The 24,563-nt window shown below is 35.6% G+C and overlaps 1 protein-coding gene across 4 annotated transcripts in view; it reads left to right on the top strand.

Annotated features, from left to right (window-relative positions):
• GRID2 (glutamate ionotropic receptor delta type subunit 2) overlaps positions 1–24,563 on the top strand; it is a 1,616,513-nt gene that overhangs the window by 685,905 nt on the left and 906,045 nt on the right. The window lies entirely within an intron of this gene.

Here is a 24,563-nt window from a genome sequence, read left to right as displayed (position 1 = left end):
TAACACCAAAATTGTTTTGAATTCCCCTAACATAAATCAACAAGAAACAGAGGTGGTTGCAAAGTGTCATGTCAGGCAGAAGTCAGCCTGAGATTAAAGACTCGTTATAAATAATCTATAATGTGAACAAAGATAGCTTTGACTGTGTGTTGTATAACTGCCATACTAGCTACAGAAAAACAAAAAACACAAACACGCCATCTTCAATGGAAATTTCAATTATGAGTTAATGATAATGAGTTCTCATGGTGATTTCATAATTAAAGGAATAATCTTGGGATTTGTTTTATGTGAGATCATTATAGAACTTTAGTAAAATTAATTTTCCAGATGGAATTGATAACAGTAATACAGCTAATATTCACTGAGGGCTTACATATCCCGAACACTGCTCAAAGGAATTTGCATACATTTAGACATGTCAATGGATGTGCAGCAGGCACTGGTAGACATACTCGACTGGTTGAAATCTGGACTTGGACTTTCAGTGTGTGACACAGGAGAGATGAATTATTAACAATAGCTTTTTCTCCAGTGAAAATTGCCCATCAATTCTATTGTAAATGAAAAATATGTGTATTGCACAGTCATGTACGCATACTACTGCTCTGGTATAGATACTTAGGGATATTACGGAGCTCAGCTCTCTAGCTCTCACAGGAAAATGTATACATTCTGCTGGAAAGAGATGATTTTTTATTTCTCCACTTGTGTTTCCCTAAGTACCATGACCTATGTAGAAGAGAAACAGTGAGAATATATAAGAAAGTGGTAGAATTTGGGGCCCACGTTCCCACAATAAAGGAGAAATAGTCATAGAGTTATCATTTATGGAATAACTTCACATAGCAACTTATACCCTTTGTTTTAGATGCTTTCACTCATCAGTCAATACCACTAACAAAAATTCACTTTCATAGTAGTTGTGGAAATGGATTAATGCTATTTTACTTACATTATTTATTAATTCATAAAGAGAGGAGAAATTATTTTAGCCCATTGAATTATATTTTCACAGAAAAAAAGTATAGGACAATTATGAAAATTAGAATCTAAAAACCTAAAATGAAAGTAGCTATACCATTATGAGTCATTAAAGTAGAATTTATTTTATAAAGTAATTTTTTATAATTTTTGAACTTTGTTACATTTAATGAATATTACCTAATTATTAAAAATATTAAATATTATTTTTAAATGAATAGAAACCATATTATACATTGAAGACACTTTGAATTCAGCATGATGTTTACTACATACCATATATCCAAAGAGTGGAATTAAACATTATTAAACATTTTTTCAGTATGTAAAACTGAGTATACTGTTGTATGCTTTTTATTTTAAACTAGTTTTGAGTATCTCATCATAGCATATTTGAACAGACCATAATAATTTTGGGTGAAAACTGGCTGGAAGAGGGTCTCGTAATAATACATAATGACAACAGCATTCACAGTCGTTCCTTCTGTGTATTGTTCCTCTTCATTACAAAATAAATCTGTTTCATATGTTTGATCAGATGTGGTACGCCACATCATCAGGATCATTACTTGTTTAAAACTAGTAGTGGTTCAATCCTTTGTGTCTTCTTTCTATATTGTATTGTGAAGAAATAGCTAGTGTGCTTACAAAGTAAATACATTTTACACTCAGTAAACTATTGTTAGGAACAACTTACCCAAAATCACTTTTTGCCACTATTCACAACACAGCCGCGTAACAGGAGGGTTGAGCACTTCTTTGATGTTTGCATCCGCGTCACAAATCATTGTTAACCAAACTGGATAATGTCAAGACAGCCTGACGGGGTAGTATCTAACCATGCACTTGGAGTCCTGGGGAGCAGGGAATATTCCTCTGCTGCTTCCTGAAGTAGGCCTGTTAACCAGCCAGGAGTTGTGGGTGCGGTCTCTGCTCACTGCCGCATGTTTCTGCTGTCCATGCTGCTCCATGGTGCCTCTGTTCTTTCTGTAGAATTTCCCCTGCACACTTCTCTCCAGCTCTCCCCTGGGAATGCATTTCCTCTGTTTTTCTTCTGTTATCCTCGCCTGGTCAGAGGTCAGAATCAGCAAGTTTTTTTTTTCCCTATTCAACCATCTTGGAATCTCACATTGTGCACTTGCTGTAAAAATATTGCATTATATGAGTAGTTAGTTCTTGATTATATACATATACCTTTTAATGATGAATTTTAATTTTCATTTTGGAATAACTCCATTAAGGCTGGAATATGTTTCTCCATGCTTTCCTGTTTCCTGACTTGCCAACGTGGAGATTTAGTCTTACCAAAGCAGACCATAATAACCAAAGGCCAAAATATGTCATTCAGCATTATCTCTACACTTCTCCCTACATTAGCATTGAAAATTGAATTGATGTCCATGCTGACTCTTGCAGAATTACTGTTTCATCCGAGATCAGTGATTTCATGGATGTATTACTATAATACACTCAGTTGGCATAAGTATATCATGGTAAATAGTCTCACTATTACTTTTTCATTATTTACACTCAAAATAATAAACCCTTACGCTGAAGTGAGAACCCCTATTATCATATTCATTTTACTCATAAACAAGCTGAAACTCACAGATTAACTTCCAGGATACACTAAATTACAAATTTAGACAGCATATTTGAGAGTAGAACTCAGTTCTTCCCAATACCATGCAATTCATTCAGCAATCAGTAAATATTTAGAGAGTGTAATACGTGTTATGTCCTGAGAAAGTAACCTACTATTGCAAGGGTCAGAAAACTACAATGCAAGCAAATAAACATAGAAGTAATTACATGTTGAAAGTTTGCAAGGAAGGAAACAAGCAAGATGATTGCCAGGATGTGTAACTGGTAGGAGAGTAAGTAGTGATACTTATCCTAGAATAATGGGAGAAGTTTTGCCTAAGGAGCTGACATTTGATGGGAAAACTAAAAAGAGACAACCATGAAAAGAACTGGGAGAGGAACTTTCTATGTAGTATGAACAGGAATTGCAAAGGAGAAAGCTTAATTAATAACTTGGTAATTTATAAAAGCAGGAAAGAAACTAATTGGCTAGTATGATAGAGTCACGGTAGATGAAAAGGTAGAGGTAGGCAGCTGAGAGGTCTTGAAAGCACTACATGCTTACGTGCTGTGTTTTAAAAATTGGAGTGTTTTTTGTTTTGTTTGGTTTGGTTTGGTTTGGTTTGGTTTGGTTTGGTTTGGTTTGGTTAGTGAAGTGGGAATTTCCTAAAGAGACTTAAACACATATTATCTGATTTGACTTTCATAAGGAACATTCAGATTGAAACATGAAAAATCATTTTGTAGGAAAGCATGAGTGAAAACTACTATGGATTAGTTGTGAAATTACTAAGATTTGAACTAAAGTATTGGCAATGGAGTTAGAGAAATGTGGAGACCTTCAAGATTTGTGTTTGGATTAAAAGTCAGTATCCTGCTCCTGACTCCAGCTACCTGCCAAGACACCCTCTAGGAGGCACCAGTAACAGCTAAAGTGATTGGTTTCCTGCCACCCTCATGGCAATCCTAGAGTGAGTTACCAGCCCCACCCACCCCAGCTGCAGAGGTCATTCCAGGAATGAACTAGCGCTTAGGAGCACTGTCCCATTCACTGTCTCTCTCTATCAAATACAATAATAAAAGCAATAGGATCTACTGATGGTTTGGATATAGAGAGGAAGAGAAGAAATCAAGGATTTCTACACTGAACAATTAAATAGACTGATACTAGTTATTGAGATGGAAAAGACTAGAAGACAAATAGAATTAGAGAGCAATGCAAAATTATTTTCATAGTATGTAAAGTCAGATTCTGGGTTAAGAGGAAATTGTAAGCAATCAGCTGTAATCTGAGAGAGAAGAAAATCTAGACACCAGTTTTCAATTTGATAGTACTGCAAGACACAGGCCTAAGTCAAGTCACCCAATGAGAGTCTATATAAGGAAGAGAAGATGATTCAGCACCAAAATATAGGCCCTTTGCAATTAGATTCTGCCTATGGAAAGAAGACCCAGAAGTGGAAAGTAAGATAGGAAAGTCAAATGTATCAGCATCACAGCCACTAGCCACATCCAGCTATTGGACACTTGAAATAGGATATGACAATTGTGAACCAAATGAAAAATACTCACACCAGAGGAGAGGGCAATGGGACAGACTATGGTTTTGAGTTACAATTAAGTGGCTCCTACTGATGACAGTGAAATAATACACATCCTAAAGCATTCTAGTTCCATCCTGCCAATGGCCCCACAAGGGCTATGGGCTCAGGCTATGTTCTTTTAAAAATTGGTGTCTATAATAACTGATTTTATTCTCAGTATCTCCTCATATGAATGAATGTTTTTCTAATGTCATGACCATCAAAAACTGCTTAATTTGAGGGCATTAGTTTAAAACTAATACGTAAATTTGCTCTGACATTCCTCAATTCATAATGTATAGTACGTTCTGGATGGCCTTTTTTTTTTTTTTTTTTTTGGTCGATATCCCCCTCTTCGTCTTAGAGCAGTTATTATGGATGAAATTGTCCCCCAGTTTGATTTCTAAGCCCCATCACTTTATGAGGAAGTTCATTGTTCTTATTCATTATTCTAACTCCATCATCAGTGCTATATTGGGAACATAGTCTCTCAAAACATATTCCTTTGAAAGAACCTATATACATGCTGGTTTCTGTTTCTTTTATTGCTACTTGTTTTTTTTTTTTTTCTCAATTATCCTGTTTCAAGACTTCTAGTGCCCTGATCTAGGCTTCTGGGAACCACCTCTCTTTGATTTGTTCCATTTTCCTTCCTAGGACAAAACAAAGTCTAGATGCTTTTAGCACAAAACTGTATTTAAACAGCACTAAGACCCAATAGATAAGAAGAAAGAGGATATTAGAAAAGAGTACTACTTACTCTTTTCCCACTAAAATGTTATTTACTTCTTTCTAAATCACAGTTCTGAATTATATAAATTATAACTGTGCTGCCTACCATCACAGCCACTAGCCACATCCAGCTATTGGACACTTGAAATAGGATATGACAAATTGTGATGTTCTGCAGTATAAAATAAACCCTATTTCAACATCATTACTCACAAAATACTCTAAAATATCTCTGCTAATCATATTGATTATATACTAAAACAATATGTTTGGTACAGCAGTTAAGTCACCATTTGGGCTGCCTGCATCCCATATCAGAGTGCCTGGTCAAAATCCTAGCTCTTCCACTTCTGAGCCAACTTTCTGCTAATGTACACTCTGGGAGGCAGCAGGTGATGGCTCAAGGACTTGAGTGCCTGACACCACATGGGAGACCTGGATTAAGTTCCAGGCACTTGGTTTTGGCCTCACTTGGCTCAGCCGTGGATGTATCAAGCATCTGGGGAGTAGAACTGTGGATAGATCTCTTTCTGTTTCTCTGTTTCTCTCGCTCTTGCTCTTGCTCCTTCAAACAAAATGAGGATAAGTAAAATAAATTTTTCTTAAAAAGAAAGTTGTTTAATGCTGATGTTGGAAACTGCGAAATCATTTATGTTGCTCAAATTGTCTGTTCTTGAATAGCACTGTTCTGTAGATTAGATACACAAAGAATGATCCCAGACCATGGTATAGGAATCCAAGGATATTGTTAGACATGCAGAATCTCAAGCCCTTTTCCAGGCCTATGAATCTAACTCTGCTTTTGAGAAAGATCCCTAGGCAATTTGTATGCATGCTGGAATTTGAAAAAATGCTGCTCTACATATCGTTACTGTCTCCAAAGAGCAAGGTGTGCTTTTGCCATTGAATAATGACATATCGAACCTCATTTCCTATGTAATTTAAGTTGAAATCTAAAAACTGCACATCTTACAGTGATGCACAAAAAGGTTAATATCAGGTGTGAACCCATCTTGTGAGCCATAGTTCTGTATTTTCCACTACAAGAGTTCATGTGCCATATTTTGGAATTAGTGAAGGCAAAGGACAGCTCATATTGCTCCTGCATTTTGTTACCTAGAGAGATTTGCATTTAGCAAATTTGACTCAGCTGGCACTTATAAAAAAGCCTTTTCCAGAATGCCTGAGAAACTTACTCCTTTATACAATAATACAGTGGTCAGCAGGAATGCTAGCAGGCTGCATCCCATTTTTGGAATTAATCTGCTTAACACAAGGGTGTGATTTGAAACAGTCTCATCTATCTACCAGGAATCCATTTTTATTTCTTAGGATTGTGATTTTTCCTGGTTATATATTACCATTTTTTGTCTTGTGTTGACTGATAAAAATATCATTTTTTGGAGCACATTAATTTCAAATACTGTTGCAATAACTTCTAGAACTGATTTTCTGACTATTTCACATTTAGATTTTATTTGTTTTTAGGATCTTGGTCTATTGGGATAGGGATAAGAAAATGACATTATTTTTTGAAAATATTTATGTATGCAAAGTCATGTCACTGATGCATTTGCATTTAGAAGATTAGTAAAAGGTCAGAAAATCTTTATTCAATGAAATTTTGAAATTCTTAAATTAATTTTCGTAATATCATTTCCAAATAAAATCTTACTTGAATATGATTTTATTATTATTTTGATAATATTTTCCATTGACAATCATGCAATCCTTAGGCACCAATGGCAGATTTGGACACCTCTCTATTCAAACTGCATTATTTTGGAACAAATGAAAAAAGTCATTTATCAATACTAGACTGTGTACAATATTACATATTTTTTTTATAAACAATAGACATTCTACTAAGCAAATACCCTCTTTAAGATCAGAAACAAATTTGAGGGTTCTGAATTTTTATTTGATTGTTTTGTTTGTCACAATTTCACATTTGTACAAACATCAAACCCCTAGGTAAATAAAGTCTCATTCATACAAATGTCATGGCTCTAAATACTGAAAACTATCAGAACTATATGCAATTTAGAGAAGAGTTAAAAACTCATCTGAAACTATATACACTTGATCAAAACATTAGTAAGGATGGACAAATGGCTTAGCAATTACTTGCAGAGTATGTAGATAATTTTCCAGTTTCTCCTGCCTACACACAAGCAGGACACTGTTCCCACGATGTTTCACTTACTTTTCACTTACTTGTCATATTAAAGATGAACCAGAGAAACGGAGCAAAATATCTAAAAACACAGTTAAGTGATATAGAAAATATAATTCATGTCTATCTGATTCCAATATTTATGTCTGTTCCATTCCCAATACCGTAGTAACAGTCAAAACCCAGTGAGTCTCTAACACTCACATTATTTTTAGAAATCTTCATGTGCTAAGGTATAATTAAGCAAGATTTCCTAATGGTCTTATGTTAGAATATGTGTGCATATATCTTAAGTTATTGACAGTGTTATTGATACAGTATTTAATTCACTTTTAATAAAATGTAAAATTCACTGTCAAAGTTATTGATGTAAACACTTGTGAAGTAATAGCCAATGGATATCACATGTGCACAAGATGGCCTATGTATTGGTTATTATCTGATTATAACAAGAATAATTGTACACTTGAATAATTGCTCTGTTACACACGTTCAGTGTCTAAACTTGTAAACATGGAGTCAGCAGTCCAAAAGTTGTAATCAAGGGCAGAAAACTACAGCTAACCCTTATTTTCAAGGCCTTTTTCTCTTCACATTGTAGCTATGGATTGAAAGATAATGCAATCTCTAATTTTCTGCTTTGAAAGCTAAACATATACCGAGAGCTGAAACTGGGTTTAGCAATACTTTTACTGAGGCTTATATTTGGTATATAAATATATATGGTTCCCAAGAGTTCTGCAGAGGCTTACTCTTATTACTGCAAGAAAATCCTTGGAATATGTTCTCTAAAAATACATCTAATCAATACAATACAAAGAATAATAGCAATGTGAATAACGTTTTTCATTATTCTGACTGAAACTCTTGTTGGTCTGTGAAAACTCACGTCCATGCAGATAAACAACTGTATATGATGTTAACTGGTACAGTGAAGAAGTAAGCATTGCTGAATTTGTCCAGCCCAGAGAATGCTGACTTATGGAAAAAGCCATTTATTTCAGTTTTTACAGAAAAGTTTCTTCACAATTTAAAGTACCTTTCAAAAAGGTGACTCAAGAATCAACACCTAAATGTGAGAAGTAGGAGTCTCACTTTCACTCCCCCACTGTCACCTTTCTGTGGGATGTGCTAATGAACTGTGAAATGGTCAGTAAGATTAAGCAAAAAGGATATGGCTAATTCCCAAGCCAAAACGTATCAAATTCAGATTTTAATAATAATATTAGCTCTTGATATTTGTGATAAACATGATATTCAAAAGTATGTAATATTCCAAGTTGAAGAAATGTAGTGGTGTTAAGATTAAATATATATTTCTAATAATGGTTTTAGATTTTAAAAGTTGACTTCTTTTATCTGTGAAAATGTCATTTTTAGCAGTCATTTAATATTAAGTGTTTAACCTATACTTCTGGACTGCTGCCTTTGGCTTGATCTAGCCCCAGCCATTGCAGCCATTTGTGGAATGAATCAGTAGATGGAAGATCTGTTTCTCTCTCTCTCTTTCTTTAACGCTGCCGTTCAAATAAATATAAATAAATCTTTAAAAATAATCTTTCTTGACATTTCTCATTTCATGAACTTCCACATTTGATTTGATCCCAAATTTTGATTCTTCCACCTTCCTCTCTTGATCCTCATTTTCAAGGCCTTAGCTCAATTTCTTATCATCTGTTGTCAGGATCGTTGCTATTAATAGCTTTCCACCTGCTTTCACATTTTCTTCAGTCATTCCACTTTCCAAGTTGCCCCCATGGTTATTCACATTCCAATTACTGTAAAGTTGTTCTTTTTTTTAATCTCTTAATTCTTTGCCTAGTTCTTGTATAGGGACATTTAGTAATAATAGGTGTTAAAAAGACAAGTGTTAAGGCTGCAGATAATCAGTAAACAGATAATGCTGGCTTTCAACTTAACAAAGACTCATTACTTAAAATTAATTGGCAATGATTCATTAAACTTTGGGAGCTGCAAAAGTTACAGTGTACCTCATCTCCCAAGCAGAGAGCGCATGTATTGTCCATGGTAAGAAATACAGGCTATTGACCAACCCGAGTCAGCTCTGTCAGTCAGCCTTAGGATGGTCAAAGTCCCTCACATGAAAACGCAATGTGGTTTCAGAAATATTTTTATCCAGAAGAAGACAAGGAGGAGCGTATAAGTTGAAGAAAGGGATTTAGTAACAAAATTAAGCTGTAGTGGTATGGAGAACTTGATTCAATAAAAGAAACTCAGGAATCTGCCCCACTTAGTTATGTTTTTTGTAAAGGCAACCTCATGATGCATTTACATGGTTTTTAAATAGTACCTATTTTTTATTAGGAATAATCAAAGCTTTAATAAATGCATGGTATCTGATTACATGTGAGGTTTTCTTATTTCCTAATTAACTTGTGAGCAGAAAAGTCTTGTGAGCAGAAAAGGATGACCTAATGCAACATGGGGTAAAAATGTATGTATGGCCTCTTCATCTGCACACATTCTTACCTCCTTGTTTTCTGCAGAAAATATCAAAGGAAAGGGATTTACTTGCGTGGTTTTAATTTCCAGAATCAATGGTGGTAACAGTTTTGAAGGTATTTTTCTACTAATAGGGTTAGAATATTAGACTCATTTCAATACTCAAAGGCAAACTGTAAAACTCCAGCATATTTGAGAAATAGCTCATGAGTCAGTCTGATCTTGTCAATCAGCTACAAGTCATCTTCCTGAGTTTGCACTTCCTATTGAAGTCATACATCAATTATAGAAGCAGACTGAAATGTTGCCATAGATTATATATGTGGTACTTTCTACATCTGAGGAAGAAAGCATCTATAATACATTTTCATTAAAGTGACTCTCAATTCTCCACCTCCTTAATCCTCACATCCTCATACAGATGACTTAAGAGTTATCAAAAAATGAAGGAATAGTAAAAGTTTAGAACAGACAAGGCATGTATGGGTGCAGGAAGTAAAATTGATTTTTATATGCTTGGAGATACAGATCACTTCCCTAGATCTGATATTCATTGATTAGTGTTGATGGATTATAGATCAAATGCCACATTTAAACCCCAATTTTGTAATTTGTTATCCTCAGCACAAAAGTTTCTAAAGAACCATATTTATAATCCATGCCAATATCTGGATGGAATTTGATACATCCAGAGGTGAGAAATCCTGGAAAAATAATTTTACATTAATAAGAGTTCAAACAATTTCAGTTGAGAGTCTTGTACAGGTCTATTTGGAGATTAATTAAGCCAGTAGTTCAAGCAGTGAAGACTGTGTAAAGGACCTACTTTCCGCCTCTCTCTAGATACTGAGTTACAGCCGTTAACTGAAGTAAGTTTCTGTCTTCAGTTTCTGTCTTTAATGTTCGTTATGGAGTGGGCCTTGTGACACCGCTGCTTGGGTCACCCACCTTCCATATCATAGTGCTTGGATTGAATCCTGCCTGGGCTTCCAATCCAGTTTCCTGCTAATATGCACCTTGAGATGTGGAAAGTCAGGCTTCTTGTGTCCCTGCCACCCACAGAGCCAGATTCCTTGGTTCCTGGCTTTGGTCTGAGCCCTTCTCAGATGTTGTAAACAATTGTGGAGTGAACCGGTAGAGAAGATTCTCTCCCCAACACTGTGTGTGCATGTGTGTGTGTGTACGTGTGTGTGTTTGAATTTCAAAAGATAAAAATAGAATTTCTAAAGGCTCATTGTGACCTTAATATTACAAATGCCATGAGATTATACACCAAATCACTTGCCAGCAACCAAAATATAGAAAATGCCTACTGAGATAAAGAGTCCTACTAGTAAAACTTCATCGTTCAGATTAAGACGTACCAATAGTTAGATCTCAACAACGTGATTTGAGGCCTGTTTTCCTTGATAAAATTATTAGCCCTTTTTCACCCCTGTTTCCTTGCTTGGAAAGTGAACAAAACGTTTGCCTCCACGTTAAGGTGAGAACCAACTGAGGTAATATGTGTGCCATACATAGCACCTAAAGGAAGAATCACTGTAAACATTAACTGCACTACTCAAGATGGAGCAAGTTTGCTATGTGAAACGCACATAGAAATATGGACCCTTTTTTTCAACAAGCAGTAAATAAGCTGTATCATAGAAAATATATTTGTAGGCAGGTAATATTTATTTTTGCAATGATATAAGCTATTGTAGTGGTTTCACTTTTCTCAAGGTAATTTTTTTAATAAAGATTTACTTATTTATTTGAAAGGCAGAGTGACAGAGAAAGAGTGGGAGAAACAGAGAGAGAGATATTTCATCCTCTGGTTCACTCCCTAAATGGGCTGAATGACCAGGACTGGTTCAGGCTAAAACCAGAAACCAGGCACTCCATCTGGTTCTTCCATATGGATGCAGAAGACCACAAAGACTTTGACCATCCCCTGTTGCATCCCAGGCACACTAGTAGGGAGCTGGTTCAGAACTGGAGCAGTCAGCTCTTGAACCAGTGCCCATATGGAATGCCGAGGTCTCAGGCAGTAGCTTAACGCACTGTGCCACAACACCAACCCAAGAATTTAATATTTGAGAGGAAGTCATGTTAGTAATAGGCTCTCCACATTTGTTGCTTATCCTCAGAGACTGACAAAATTCCACAATGGCAGAGGAAAAATGTAGTAGAGGAAAAGTAGGAGTTTCCAGTAATGCAGAAAGAAACACGGATGCCTATAAGAGGAACAGGATGACAGTATTTATATATCTGACTTAACTGGCCAATTGTTAAAGTAACTTACAGCATAAATTTTGTTTCATTATGAAAAACTTTTATTATCTAATTGAAGTTTCTTATTTTCTAGATGAAAACCTGGGAGTCAGTGAGGTTATGTGCCTTGTCTAAAGTCAAATACTGATTTAGGAGCAGATAATCCCTGTCTACACTGTTGCACGTCATTGCTCCTCCCATACAGTACAGTTTTGTTCACTACTGGTCTACAAGGCCCCCAAAAAACTCTTTTATCATTGATAACAAGAATAAAGATATCAGATATTAGAAAAATAAATTGTCATTCGATGAATAGAACTCTGTGTGTGTGTGCACGCGTGAATGTGTGTGTGGAGAAGGTCTAAAAGAAGCAGAAATCAACTGGCAAACATTTGGGAGAAACAAGAAATCAAGATGTCAGTGTAGTCTCTGAGTTCTCTCCCACTAAGATCTTTGTCAATTGTAAAGAGAAGAACTGGAGTGTTACAGTGAAGAAATCTGTCCAATGATTGTTCACAGTTAATGCCGTCAGCAATAAAACCTGGATATAATGTGCCTTTGATAAGATACACTGTGAAAGACACAACCTCACTTCTGTGATCTTTTGTTGCTTAGGCTGCATAATCTCCATCTGTAAGAAACTGAAATGGAGAGAGATTTTACAAAATAATTGACCACTGCTCATCAAAGCTGTCGAGATCATTATAGAAAAGGAGAGTCTGAGGAACTGTTGCCAATTGAAGTGGACTAACGAGACCTAACATGGAGTGTAATGTGAGATTCTGGGACAGAAAAGGGCATTTAGTGAAAAGCTGGTAAAATTCCAATCAAGCCTGTAGGTCAACTAAGAGCAGTAGTTTCCTGTGATGATTTTGGACTAACTGGTGCAAGTTGATTCTGTGTATCTACTTCTAGCTCCATGTTCAGTAATGTTGTGTTAATGGGTTGAAATTAGCCATGGATAACTCTACACTAAGTAAAGTGTTCAACAAATAGTATAAAGAAAAAAAAAAAATGTTCCTCAACAGTCAAGACAAGGGCTGTTAAAAATCATCAAATCTCAAAGTGTCAATTTAACTCCTATGGATTACATTTAAGTATTCTATTAGTTACAACAGATCAGATCAGACAGAATGTATGGTAGTTGTCTTTTTGGGACTGGTATATTTCACTAAATATGATGTTCTCCTGTTGCATCTGTTTTGTTGCAAATGAGAGGATTTCATTTTTTAATACTGTTTAGTAAACCACAGTGTATATATACCATAATTTCTTTTTGCAATCTTCAGTTGTTGAACATCTTGGTTGATTCCATATCATAGCTATTATAAATTCATCTGCCGTGAACAAGGGAGTCAGATCATTCTTTCATATACTGACTTCTTTTCATTTGGGTAAATTCCCATGGGTGAGATTGCTGCATCATATGATAGGTCTGTATTCAGAGTTCTGAGTTATCTCCATACTGTCTTCTACAGTGGTTACAAGTTTGCATTCTTACCAACAGTAGATTAGGGTACCTTTTTCCCTATATCCTCACCAGCATTTGTTGCTTGTTGATTTCTATATGAGAGCCATTCTAATTGGGGTGAGGTGAAACCTCATTTTGGTTTGGATTTGTATTTCCCTGATGGCTAGTGATCCTGAGCATTTTCTCAAGTGTCTGTTGGTAATTTGAATTTCCTCTCTTTAAAAATACTTGTTCAAGTATTTTGTCCATTTCTTAACTGGATTATCTGTTTTGTTGTTGAATTTCTTGAATTACTTCCAGGTTCTGGATATTAACCCTTTATCAGCTGTGTAGTTTTCTCCCATTCTGCCAGGTACCTCTTTACTTTGCTGAGTATGCTGAGTATTGTTTTGCAGTGCAGAAGCTTCTCAGCTTGATGTATTCACCTTTGTCAATTTTGGTTTTGATTGCCTGTGCTTCTGGTTTCTTTCCCAAGAAGTCTTTGCCTATGCCAATGTCTTACAGAGTTTCTACAATGTTCCCTAATAATTTCATGGTCTTTGAAACATTTGAAACATTTTGAGTGACTATTTGTGTAAGGTGTAAGGTAGGGGTCTTGCTTCATATTTCTGCATGTGGAAATCCAAATTTTCCCAACACCATATTTTGAAGAGACTGTCTTTGCTCCAGAGATTGATTTTAGTTAATTGAAAATACATCTTTGTAAAAGTAAGAATGGGAATAGGAGAGGGAGGAGGAAGAAGGGTGGGAGCATTGGCAGGAGGGAGGGTAAGGTGGAAAGTATCACTATGTTTCTGAATCTATATATATAGGAAATACATGAAGTTTTTAAAAGGGTTTTATTTATTTATTTGAGAGGTAGAGTTACAGAAAGGGAGAAAGGTCTTCCATCTGCTGATTCACTCCCCTAATGACCACAATGGCCAGAGCTGAGCCAATCTGAACCCAGGAGCCAGGAGTCTCTTTGGTGTCTTCCATATGGGTACAGGGACACAAACTCTTGGGCCATCTTCCATTGCTTTCCCAGGCCATAGAAGAGAGCTGGATCAAAAGAGGAGCAGCCAGGACTAGAACTGGCGCCCATATGGGATGCCGGTGCCACAGGTTGAGGCTTAGCCCACTACACCACAGTGCTGGCCCCAGTACATGAAATTTGTATGCCTTAAATATCATTTTTTAAAAAAAGAAAGTAATTAGCCATAGTAGGAGTAGGAAAATGGGAAATGTGACAAATATGACATATCAATCTTCTCCCCTCCCATTCCTAGAAAATTGCTTTATTGCTGAACCACCGGATAATAATGTACTGCTGTTCATTTCCTGTCTTCCATAATGATGCTAAGGTTATCTAAGATGTTAATATTAGGGGAGCTGAAAAAGAATTAAATGTGATCACCATAATTTTTGCAAATTTTTAATATGCTTAAAACTATTTAAAAATGAAAACTTTTCTAAAAATGTGGAAGCAGAGCAGGGGTAAATATCATCTTCCATTGCTGTATAATACTGTATAACAAGAAGTATGTTTCAAAAGCCCTTATGTACTACAGCAAAAAATGAAGATAAATAGAATCCCTATCCTCAAAGATTCACTGCTTAACACAATTCAGAGCTCTTAGAAAATTTGGAGGACTGGGTAAATTGGCAGAACCTCTGAGTAGTATAAGGTGTTTTCTTTCTTCCTTTTTAAAAAGTCCCCAAATAGCCTTAGAGCCGGAAATCTTCCAATAGTTAATTAGAAAATAATGTCTGAACAGAGTTTAATGAGTAAAATCTCAAAATAGATTGCACAAAGAATGGAACTTTTGCAAAGATTAAATCATATCAATTTAGGATTAAATCATATTAATTACCATTTTCAACTACAGATTATATACTAGTTCTCCTGGTTCTCAAAGGAAAGTCTTATTATATTAATTTTACAGATAAGAAATGTGAATCTCTAAGATTATGTGACTGGCCAAAATTTCTTAGTAATAGGAAGTGGAAGTAATTTTAGAACTTCCTCATTGTTAAAGAAGGTACAGGTAATGTTAACAGCCACAGCGGAAGACATGAAGGCACACTCCACATAGCGTCTTCATTGAGAAATTGTAGTCTAGTCTTAGACATGTGCACTTACTGGAAGGACCAGAACAGTGATATTCCCATGGTTCCTGTAATTAGTGTTCATGATAAATCCTACTGATGCTAGAAAGAACCATCAATTGTTTTCTTCTAATGAGATGACATGGTCATAGAAATATTTGAGTAAACGAATGAATGTAGATTTAGATTTGTTTTCAAAAGAGTAAAACGAAAGTATATTTGTAGAACTTGGAGAATTCTAGCCTCCATTAATTATAACTGTATTAAAATCAGAATAATATATAGTAATGAGAATGACAGTGATAAGGAAGGCCATTATTGATTTTTATTTCTAGTACAGCATAGAAGTTATTTGTGTGCTACACTGTAAGATGATTAAGGGATTTCTGCCATATGACATTTATTCTGGAGTATGTACTTATAACAAACTTAAAATTTACATTAATTCAGTCATCAGTTATGGCTGGATAACACATTATTACAAAACTTAGCATTTAATGACAACAAAGCTTATCTCATAGTTTTTGTGTCTTTGGGATTGATGCATGGCTCAGGCGGGTCCCTCTGGCTCAGGGTTTGTCACAAAAGCTGCAATGAGAGTGACAGGGCTGCAGGTGTTCCAAGCGCAACAGGGAAAGGACTCACTTCGGCGCTCATACAGGTGATTGTAAGAAGGATTTGTTTACTCACGGGGTATTGAAGTAAAGGCTTCATTCCTTCTGCTAGGTGATCAAAGGCCAATGTGAGCTTCTCTTTGGGTAGGTTTGCAATACAGCAGCTCATTTCGTTGACAGCAAGCATGTGGGACAGCAAGAGAGAGCAAGTGAGAGAGAAGCCAGTTACATTTTGTAATGTAATCTTGAAACTGACATCCCTTTATGTCTGCCCTAACCTATTCATAAATAACAAGTAGTAAATCCAGCCCTCCCTTTGAGGAGAGGGAATTGCAAGCTGTAATTCTGGGATCTCTGGGACCCACCCAAGAAACATACTCATCATGGTGTTTGTTACATTTAAACTGGATAATATAATTTATAGACAACAGAAAAATGAGTGTTTTTTTAGATGATGGCTTTAGTTATCTTCCCTATCCTAGAGATACTCAAAATCTCTGGAAGGATATAGAAAAACAAATGGATAAATTAGAAAAAAATAATGGGATAAATATCATAATAGCAGAATGAAATAAAAATTCCTCAAATCCCATGGTACATGTTATTCACTCTATTAGGGGCTTTGAGAGAAAAAGTGTAACTGTTCAATGAAGAGTAACAACCTCACAATCAACTTCAAACATTTTGCAATTTTCCTGAATATTGTTAATAGTATTATTGCAGTTTGTAAGCAATTAGCTTAAACAATGTATAAGATTCCCTTAGCATGTGTGTGTACTCAGATATGTGTGTGTATGTATGTGTCTACATATGTATTTATATGTGTGCATATAAAGTATTGCACAGTAATGACTGAGAGGGGGTTAATGAGCTCTCATGACTGCTGTGGTAACACCTTCAGTGAGATGCCCCAACTTGTAAGTTAGCATTTCTCAAAGTTTCCAAATGTCAGTCAAGAGTTGTAATGAGGGGTGGGCACTGTGATGCAGGAGGTTTAGCCACTGATCATGATGCCCTCATCTCAGGTTGGAGTGCCACTTTGAGTTCCTGCTACTCTGCTTTGTCCAATTGAGTGCATCTGACTGATTCACTCTGGAAAATAGTAAGTGATGGCTCAAGTGCTTGGGCCCCTGCCACCAATGTAGGAGATCCATATGGAGTCCATGGCTTCAGATTTCTACCTGACCCATTCCTGGCTGTTGAGGGCATTTGGGTAGTATAGCAGCAAATGGAATATATCACGGTCTCTCTCTCTCTCTATGACTCTCTCTCTCTTTTTCTCTCTCTCTCTCTCTTGCCCTTCCCTCCCCATTTTTCAAGTGTATAGCGGAATTTTACAAAATAACTTAAAATATATAAGGAATATTAGACTGGAAACTAATGTCTATTTAGTATTTAATGCCATTTTACTAATTTTGCACACAGCTTCTTTGGTTTGAAATTTTGATATGTCAGAGCTAATTTTAGTAAAATATTACCATTTTCTGAAATCCAAATAATTTACACACCAATATAAGCATCTGCTGCATCAAAGTACCATAACAGTAACCTGATATCTTTGAGCCAGAATGTTTCACCCAATTCATCATAGTTCATTTTGTTGACATATACCTATAACTTGCAGATACTCTGTTTACTGAATGCTTTATAAATTAAGACCAAAAAATCTTTGCATTTAGTTCCATCATTTTAAGGAAATATGGAACATACAAAATCCTTAAGATGGTAAGCCTTTTAATGAAAATTTTCATTTATTAAAAATGGGCATCAGGAATTGAAAAAAGAGAATTCTAGATGAAATACATGTATTGAAATTTCCTTGTAAAGAGATAACATAGCAATTGCCTGACTTAGAAAATATTTTCATAATGATTAAACAAAATATATTCCACATTGCTTGTGGAAATATTACTTTATTTATTCAAAGTAGCCTTTAAAGATGTTGTATGGCAAAAATAAGTAGATCTAAAATATAATGGCATTGATCTCTTTTTTAGAAGAATTTTATTTATTTAAGAGGTATAGTTATAGACAGAGAGAGGGAGAGACAGAGAAAAAAATCTTACATCTGCTGGTTCACTCCCCAAATGGCCACAGTGGCCAGAGCTGAGCCCATCCAAAGCCAGGAGCCTCTTCATGGTCTCCCTTGCAGGTGCAGGTGCCCAAAGACTTGCACCATCTTCTACTGTTTTCCCAGGCCATCAGCAGGGAGTTGGATCAGAAGAGGAGCATCCAGGACACAAACTGGTGCCCATGTGAGATGCCAGCACTGCAGGTGGAGGCTTAGCATAGTATGCCTAAGTGCCTGCCCCTTTGTGGCATTGATCTCAACATTTTAAACTCTATGTGCATTTTCAACATGTTGGAAATAGTAAATGTTAGTTACAAGATTACTCATATTGCAAATATACAGTCCAAAGGTAAGATAACTTGACATGACTCAAGAGAAAAATAAAAAAAGTTAAGGCCATTAGTTTTACAGACTCATGGACCTAATTGAAGGAATGGTACACAGTAGCCCTGGAAAATATTAAAAGTGCTATTGTCATTTTTCTCTGTATAAATTAAAAAATAAGAAAAGTGATGACTCTCACAATGACCAGTCAAAGGATTTTGGTTCAAATTACCACAGCACAAATTAAGGAATGCTGTAAAAAGATGACTATTATTTTAAGCGGGATAATACTGATAATGATAACATATTTACTGTCTACTATGTAGCAGAAATTATGCAAACCATTTCAGGTATCTTACTCACTACCAGCAGTTCTCCAATTTGACTATTACCTTATTTTTTATGAATTAAAAAGACTTGAGGTCCATGAATATTAAGCATTTAGTCCAGATCACACAGAAAGTGGTACTAAAACCCTAGCTCTAAGTTCAAAGCTTAGAATCTCTTAGGGATCTTGGAATCATAGTTTGTAATACTGACTATTTTAGTTAGATTAAAATAATGTTTTTAAAATGGGAATACACAGACTGTCAGTATGCTCTAGGCAAAAGAAAAACTAGGCAAGAAAATAATTATATCCTTTTTGGGAATATTAGAGAAACACATAGGTAGTTATGGAACTGACATGATGTAAGTGTGAAATCATGAACTGGAATAAATGTGTGAATTAGGTATCATTAGCTTACAAAGACTATGCTATGGAAATTAAGAAAACTAAACATACAAATAATTTTGCTATTTAACCACCCCAAGGATAAATAGAATATGGATGTGTTTGCTCAGGTTGGTTTTATTCATGACCTGTAAGCAAAATTAAAGAATATTGTCAAGGGTAGGGTTGACAACAATTATGAGGTATGGAAATGCTTTTCTTGGGTCTGATATACATTTGTGGACCTGAGTTTTTTGAAAGGAATTTTAGCGTTTGCCAAATTTGTAGAAAATTAATGAATGCAAACTGAATTTAAAAAAATGTATTAGGAAATTGATATAGCTTCAAAGTAATTTATATCTGTACATTAATACACAAAAGTTAAAAATTAAATAGAAACCACATTTTGAAATTTACCCTTAAGAACAAGATGTACAAAAATCTATATTTAGAACCTTACTGTATATTTGGAGATTTTCTTAAAATATAGAAATGTATTGTCTTGATATTCTACATTAAATCTTCTGTGAGGGAGATGGCAATGGTAAACTACACTCCTATCTCTTAGCCTACACTTTTGTGAGAATAAGGAAATGTTGGTTGAGATAACCAATTATGATGTCTCTTGTACAAAATTGCATCAGGCAGAAGCAGATAAACCCAGTTTAAAGAACGGGGACAAGTATCTTTTCATTTTTCATAATTTTTAAAGGGATGAAGCCACCCTCCTGAGGAAAACATGGGGTTTTCTCAAACCTTTGTGAATGGTACAAGCACAAGCTGTCAAATGATTTGGGAAAGTCCAATGATATCTCTGAGAATTTGGGTGACAGCTGGTTCTTTGTGGCAACTTCAGTCCTCATCATTCCTAGATGCACAAATAATATGAAAATACCACTTGGAATTCAAATAAATTGCATTATTTCATATCATAGCTAAGCATTAACAGGACAGTTTTGTGTTGGTTTATGTGCAGGTTATTTTATTTCCTTTGTGGTTTTATACTGATAAAATGAAATGTATCTTCCTCATTTTTCCTCATTTTCAGGACGGGATTTTGCAGTTACACTTTGTAATTTCTATATAATGAAGATAATTAGTGCTCATTAGTGAACCTCATCTGTATTTGTCAGCATTTTCATTTAAGTGTGGATCATATGTGCTTACACATGACAGCTTTTGATTTTGTCTGCAACATAATGCTTTTTAAGGTCCAGTGAACAATAAAAGCTTTCTGCCTCTCCCCTATATTTGCCACTAGACAATAATGAAATGTCACAGACGTGAACATCATTAAACTTATGTTTGAGATCCCTTGCAGAATTTGCCACCTTTCCTGCTGCTGTGTGACTTTTTTTCCTTGTTGTGTCTCATAAATTTTTATGACTTCTTTGCGTTGGAAATCTGTAATTTTTCCCAGAGCTCTTTGAGGGACCTTCCAGCAGTAATAAAACTCTTGTCACTTTCCACTGCGGCTACGTTTAGAGTAAGGCCTACTGGCTTCACTCGGCAGCATATTAGATAAAATAATCAATATGCTCAGGTTGAAAAATTAAATGCAGCATTTGTGTAGCTATTGAGTTTCAGTGCTTTCAACTTGGAACAGATGGCCTCATAAGAGATTTGCTAGCTTTTCTTGAGAGTGTGTATTTTTTTCTTTCTCTTTGTATCTACTAGATTTTGCATGTAAAGTAATAATAATAATAATGAAGGAATTATTTAACATAATTGCTATAAAAGAATTTTGGCTATTCATAAAGAACAGTATTGTAGTGCTGAAAACAATTGCAACATTTTCAAAAAACAGTCTCCTAGGCATTGCAGTTACCCTCTGAGTAAATTTAGAGTGTTCTTTTACCTTAAATTTGTCAATTTTAAGTGTGTTTTTCTTTCTCACCATTGTTGCTTAGTTCATATGGAATTATGTATGGCTGTAAAATTTTTGCTACAAAACTGTTATAACAACAGGAAATAGGACAATTTTAAATATTATGAATTGATGGTCATACTCTTTTATTTTTTATTGAAAAGAAAGCTGCCATTAAACCTCATCTTTGGCCCTATATTTCTATTGTGGTCTTATCTTTTTCTATTTTTCTTTTTTATTTTTATTTTAATTTACTTTTTATTTTTTTAAAGCTAACCTTTATTTTCAAAAGATTTACTTTGTATTTGAAAGACACAGTTACAGGGAGAGAGGGAGAAGCAAAAGGAAAGTGAGACGTTTTCCATCCACTGCTTAAGTCCTCAGATGGCCCCAAAGGCTGGGACTGGGCCCGTCAAAAGCTAGGATCCAGGAGCTTCTTCCCAGTCTCCCCCATGTGTCCAGGGGCCCAAGGACTTGGGCCTTCTTCCACTGAATTCCCAGCACATTATAGTGGAGCAACTGGACTGAAACTGGTGCCCATATGAGATGCTGGCATTGGGGGTGGTGGCCTAACCTCTAGAGTGAGGAAATCGCCCCACTTTAAATAATATAAAGTTACTATATTGCATTCCTTACATAGTTAAAAAAAAAAAGAGGAGTAATTTGATATAGTCTACCTCATTGTTTTTGCACAGTTCTCTGCTCATTGAATATCCTCTGATATTTGGACAAATTCAGACTATACGACATGGAATTCATTCATTTCTTCAACAAAGATTTGTTTAGCATCTACTATAAAGTAGGAGGATGCTGTGCTAGAAACTGAATACAAAGACTTGTATGATATGTAATAACTAGTAAATTTAGTTTTACTATGACTTTACTATGAAATAAATGCATGTTTTCTTGTTTCAAGAGCAATATAAATTCCTGATTTTACCTTTATAGACCAAGTAAATGACTAAACTAAACACTACTGGATATAACTGGTAGGACTGTACATTGAGCATTCTGCTTCGAGACTGCTGGAAGAAGACCTCTGGTTTTTTTGGCAATGTTTTTATCAAACGGCTGAGGGCAGAAGGAGGTTGTTCTTGAAACTTGAAGACCTGACCTTTGCAGTGTGAAGGCCATGGAAAACAACACAGAACTGCATTTAAATAATGAAGCTAGAATAGGTACAGATTAGAACATGGTCCATAAGGAGGCACAAAGGAAAATGTAGGTAGGTAAATGGATTTTTACACTGATATTCCAGTTTGATGTTTTATAAGTGCCACAATTTTATTATTAAACAGTAATACCTTAGAATCATGTAAAATATATTTCAAGCTTTAAAAGATCATTTTTTGTAATTTTTGTATTTTATGGGAAAATTTAATACTCATGTGATTTCAGAAACAGCAAGATATGTGACAGGTACTCAGGGTTGATTAATAACACAAGTTGAGGAAAGACAGTATTATAAGAGCAAATGGTGCACAGTCTTTCACATTTCTACCAACCAAGGCACTTTGGCGTGGCCCCTGGGTACAGCCAAGTCCTGTCATGAGAATGTTCTGAATGGGCCTGGCTCTCGTGGACAGGCTGGGAACGCACTGCACCCATCTCTTTGTTCCGTGACTTCATATTGATAGCCAGCCAAGTGGAAATGTGCACACTATAGAAATCAGCACATTCTGCAAGAAAATATTTCCCTCCCAGACAACTGGTGGTTAAATAGCATGGAGCACATAATGGTCCTCAGAGGAATGACAGGTTCTATCCTTTCGCCCTCCTTACAGGTGTCTCTCCCCAGTTGCAGCCCCACAAAGCATCTTTGCACTTAGGGCTGGGCACGTCCTCCAGGGAGCAGAGAACTTTCATTCTTTCTGTGTCTGATTTTATCAATAGCAATGAGATTGTTGGCTGACTTTTTCCCTTGGGGAGAGATAAAATTTTCTCCCTTCTCTCTCCCCTTTTCTACTTCTCTTTCGTGTGTGTGTGTGTGTGTGTGTGTGTAAATAATATATTGGCTTATTTTAGAGGGATTGTTGGTGGATGAAGGGAGGAGGGAGAAAACCTTTTATTGAGTATTGGGCATGGACAAACAATGTGCTAGATGCCTTATATTTATATGTTATTTTAAATTCCACTTTTTGAAACTCCAAAAAGACCATGTTATTGTGAGAAGAACTAGATTCCAAGAAAAGAGATACGAGACTTTAATTTATTATGAAACTTTAGAGAACTAATTTTTAATGGAGGGAAGTAACCAGTCAGGTCCTTGTGTCATCAAGAGTTTTATAATATCAAAATTTATATAATAGTATAATAATATAAATGTTATATAATGCTGTTGAATTTTAAAATATTCAATTACTTTATTCTCTGAACTATATATGGCATTTACTTTAATATCATGTTATCTGGAAATTTTTCTCTTAGACATTACAGTCTGCAAAGATATCTGGGCATAAAGAGCAGGTCAGGCATTTTCCCTTTCTTTTAGTCTTCTCAGCAGAATGCTACTGTAACTAAAATAACTGGGCTGAAGGAAAAACACTAGCTTGTCTGTGTCACTTCTTGGTTTTGGAAGACTATCTGACCATTGATCATTGCCATTACGTATTTGATGTCACCTGTAAGAGGTTTTTTTTTTTTTTTGAAAGTTTTGTTTGTTATAAATATCATTGATGCATGGAAGTCATTAATTATTATCCTTAGTTAAATTTGTGCTAGTAACACTTCATCAGTTAGTTCTTTTATGGAGTGTCATTTGATATAACACATAGATATACCCCTGCATATACACTCCTGCGTGTGTCTTTTTTAACTCATGGGCAAAAGAGTAACACAGGAGACCATGAACCTCAAATCTGAATCTAAATTTGTCCCATGCAGAAATAAGTTAACATTATACATTTATACTGCATTGTACATTCCCAAAGTGGTTGAGGGATTAATGAGATAAAAATCTTCATAATACAGGCTGCAGATGGGGAATGAGCAGTCAGGGACCAGGAAGTCCCAAACTCTTTTAAATCACTCTGATTCCACCTAGTAAGTTACCTTTTTCTGGGATATTTTCAAGGTCTGAAATAATGTACTTACAAGAGGTCATTATGACTTCTGGCACCCATCAGAGTAGGTCTAATGTCTTCTAGCAAATATGAGAGTCTAAATGCATTGCTCTAAGTGTCAGGCTGGCAGCAAATGCATTCTCCTCCTCCAATTGACCCTTTCTGCTCCTGTCTCCCACACTCTTCCCAGATGGACAGCCAGTGAACAGGCAATCCTATTCAGAGGATTATCTCATAACAAATGTGGCTATTTAAAGGAGAGCCATGGTGCTAATACTCTGAAATGTTTAAAAGAGGCTTATCCATCACACTTTAGCCACATGCTACTGTCTTGGTGATTATTAAATAACCTCATTGTGTTTGATGTGTTATCTCTTTAGAATATTTCTATATTCATTTTAGGCACTGGGATGCACTATATGACAGTACTTGCGTGACAACATTTAGGCGTAACAGTATCACAACAAAATCATTATGTGTCAAGAGAGTAAAAGAGCAAGTATATCAGGAAGCACATTATTCTCAAGTTAACAGGCTGTTAGCTCCTCGTAATGTGTGAGCAGAAAGTTCATGTAGTCT

The sequence above is a fragment of the Oryctolagus cuniculus genome, chromosome 8 (genome assembly GCF_964237555.1).
Source record: "Oryctolagus cuniculus chromosome 8, mOryCun1.1, whole genome shotgun sequence".
Classification (NCBI taxonomy): Eukaryota; Metazoa; Chordata; class Mammalia; order Lagomorpha; family Leporidae; genus Oryctolagus; species Oryctolagus cuniculus.
The sequence above is the reverse complement of the archived record's forward strand: the minus strand, read 5'-3'. Positions and strand labels throughout refer to the sequence as shown.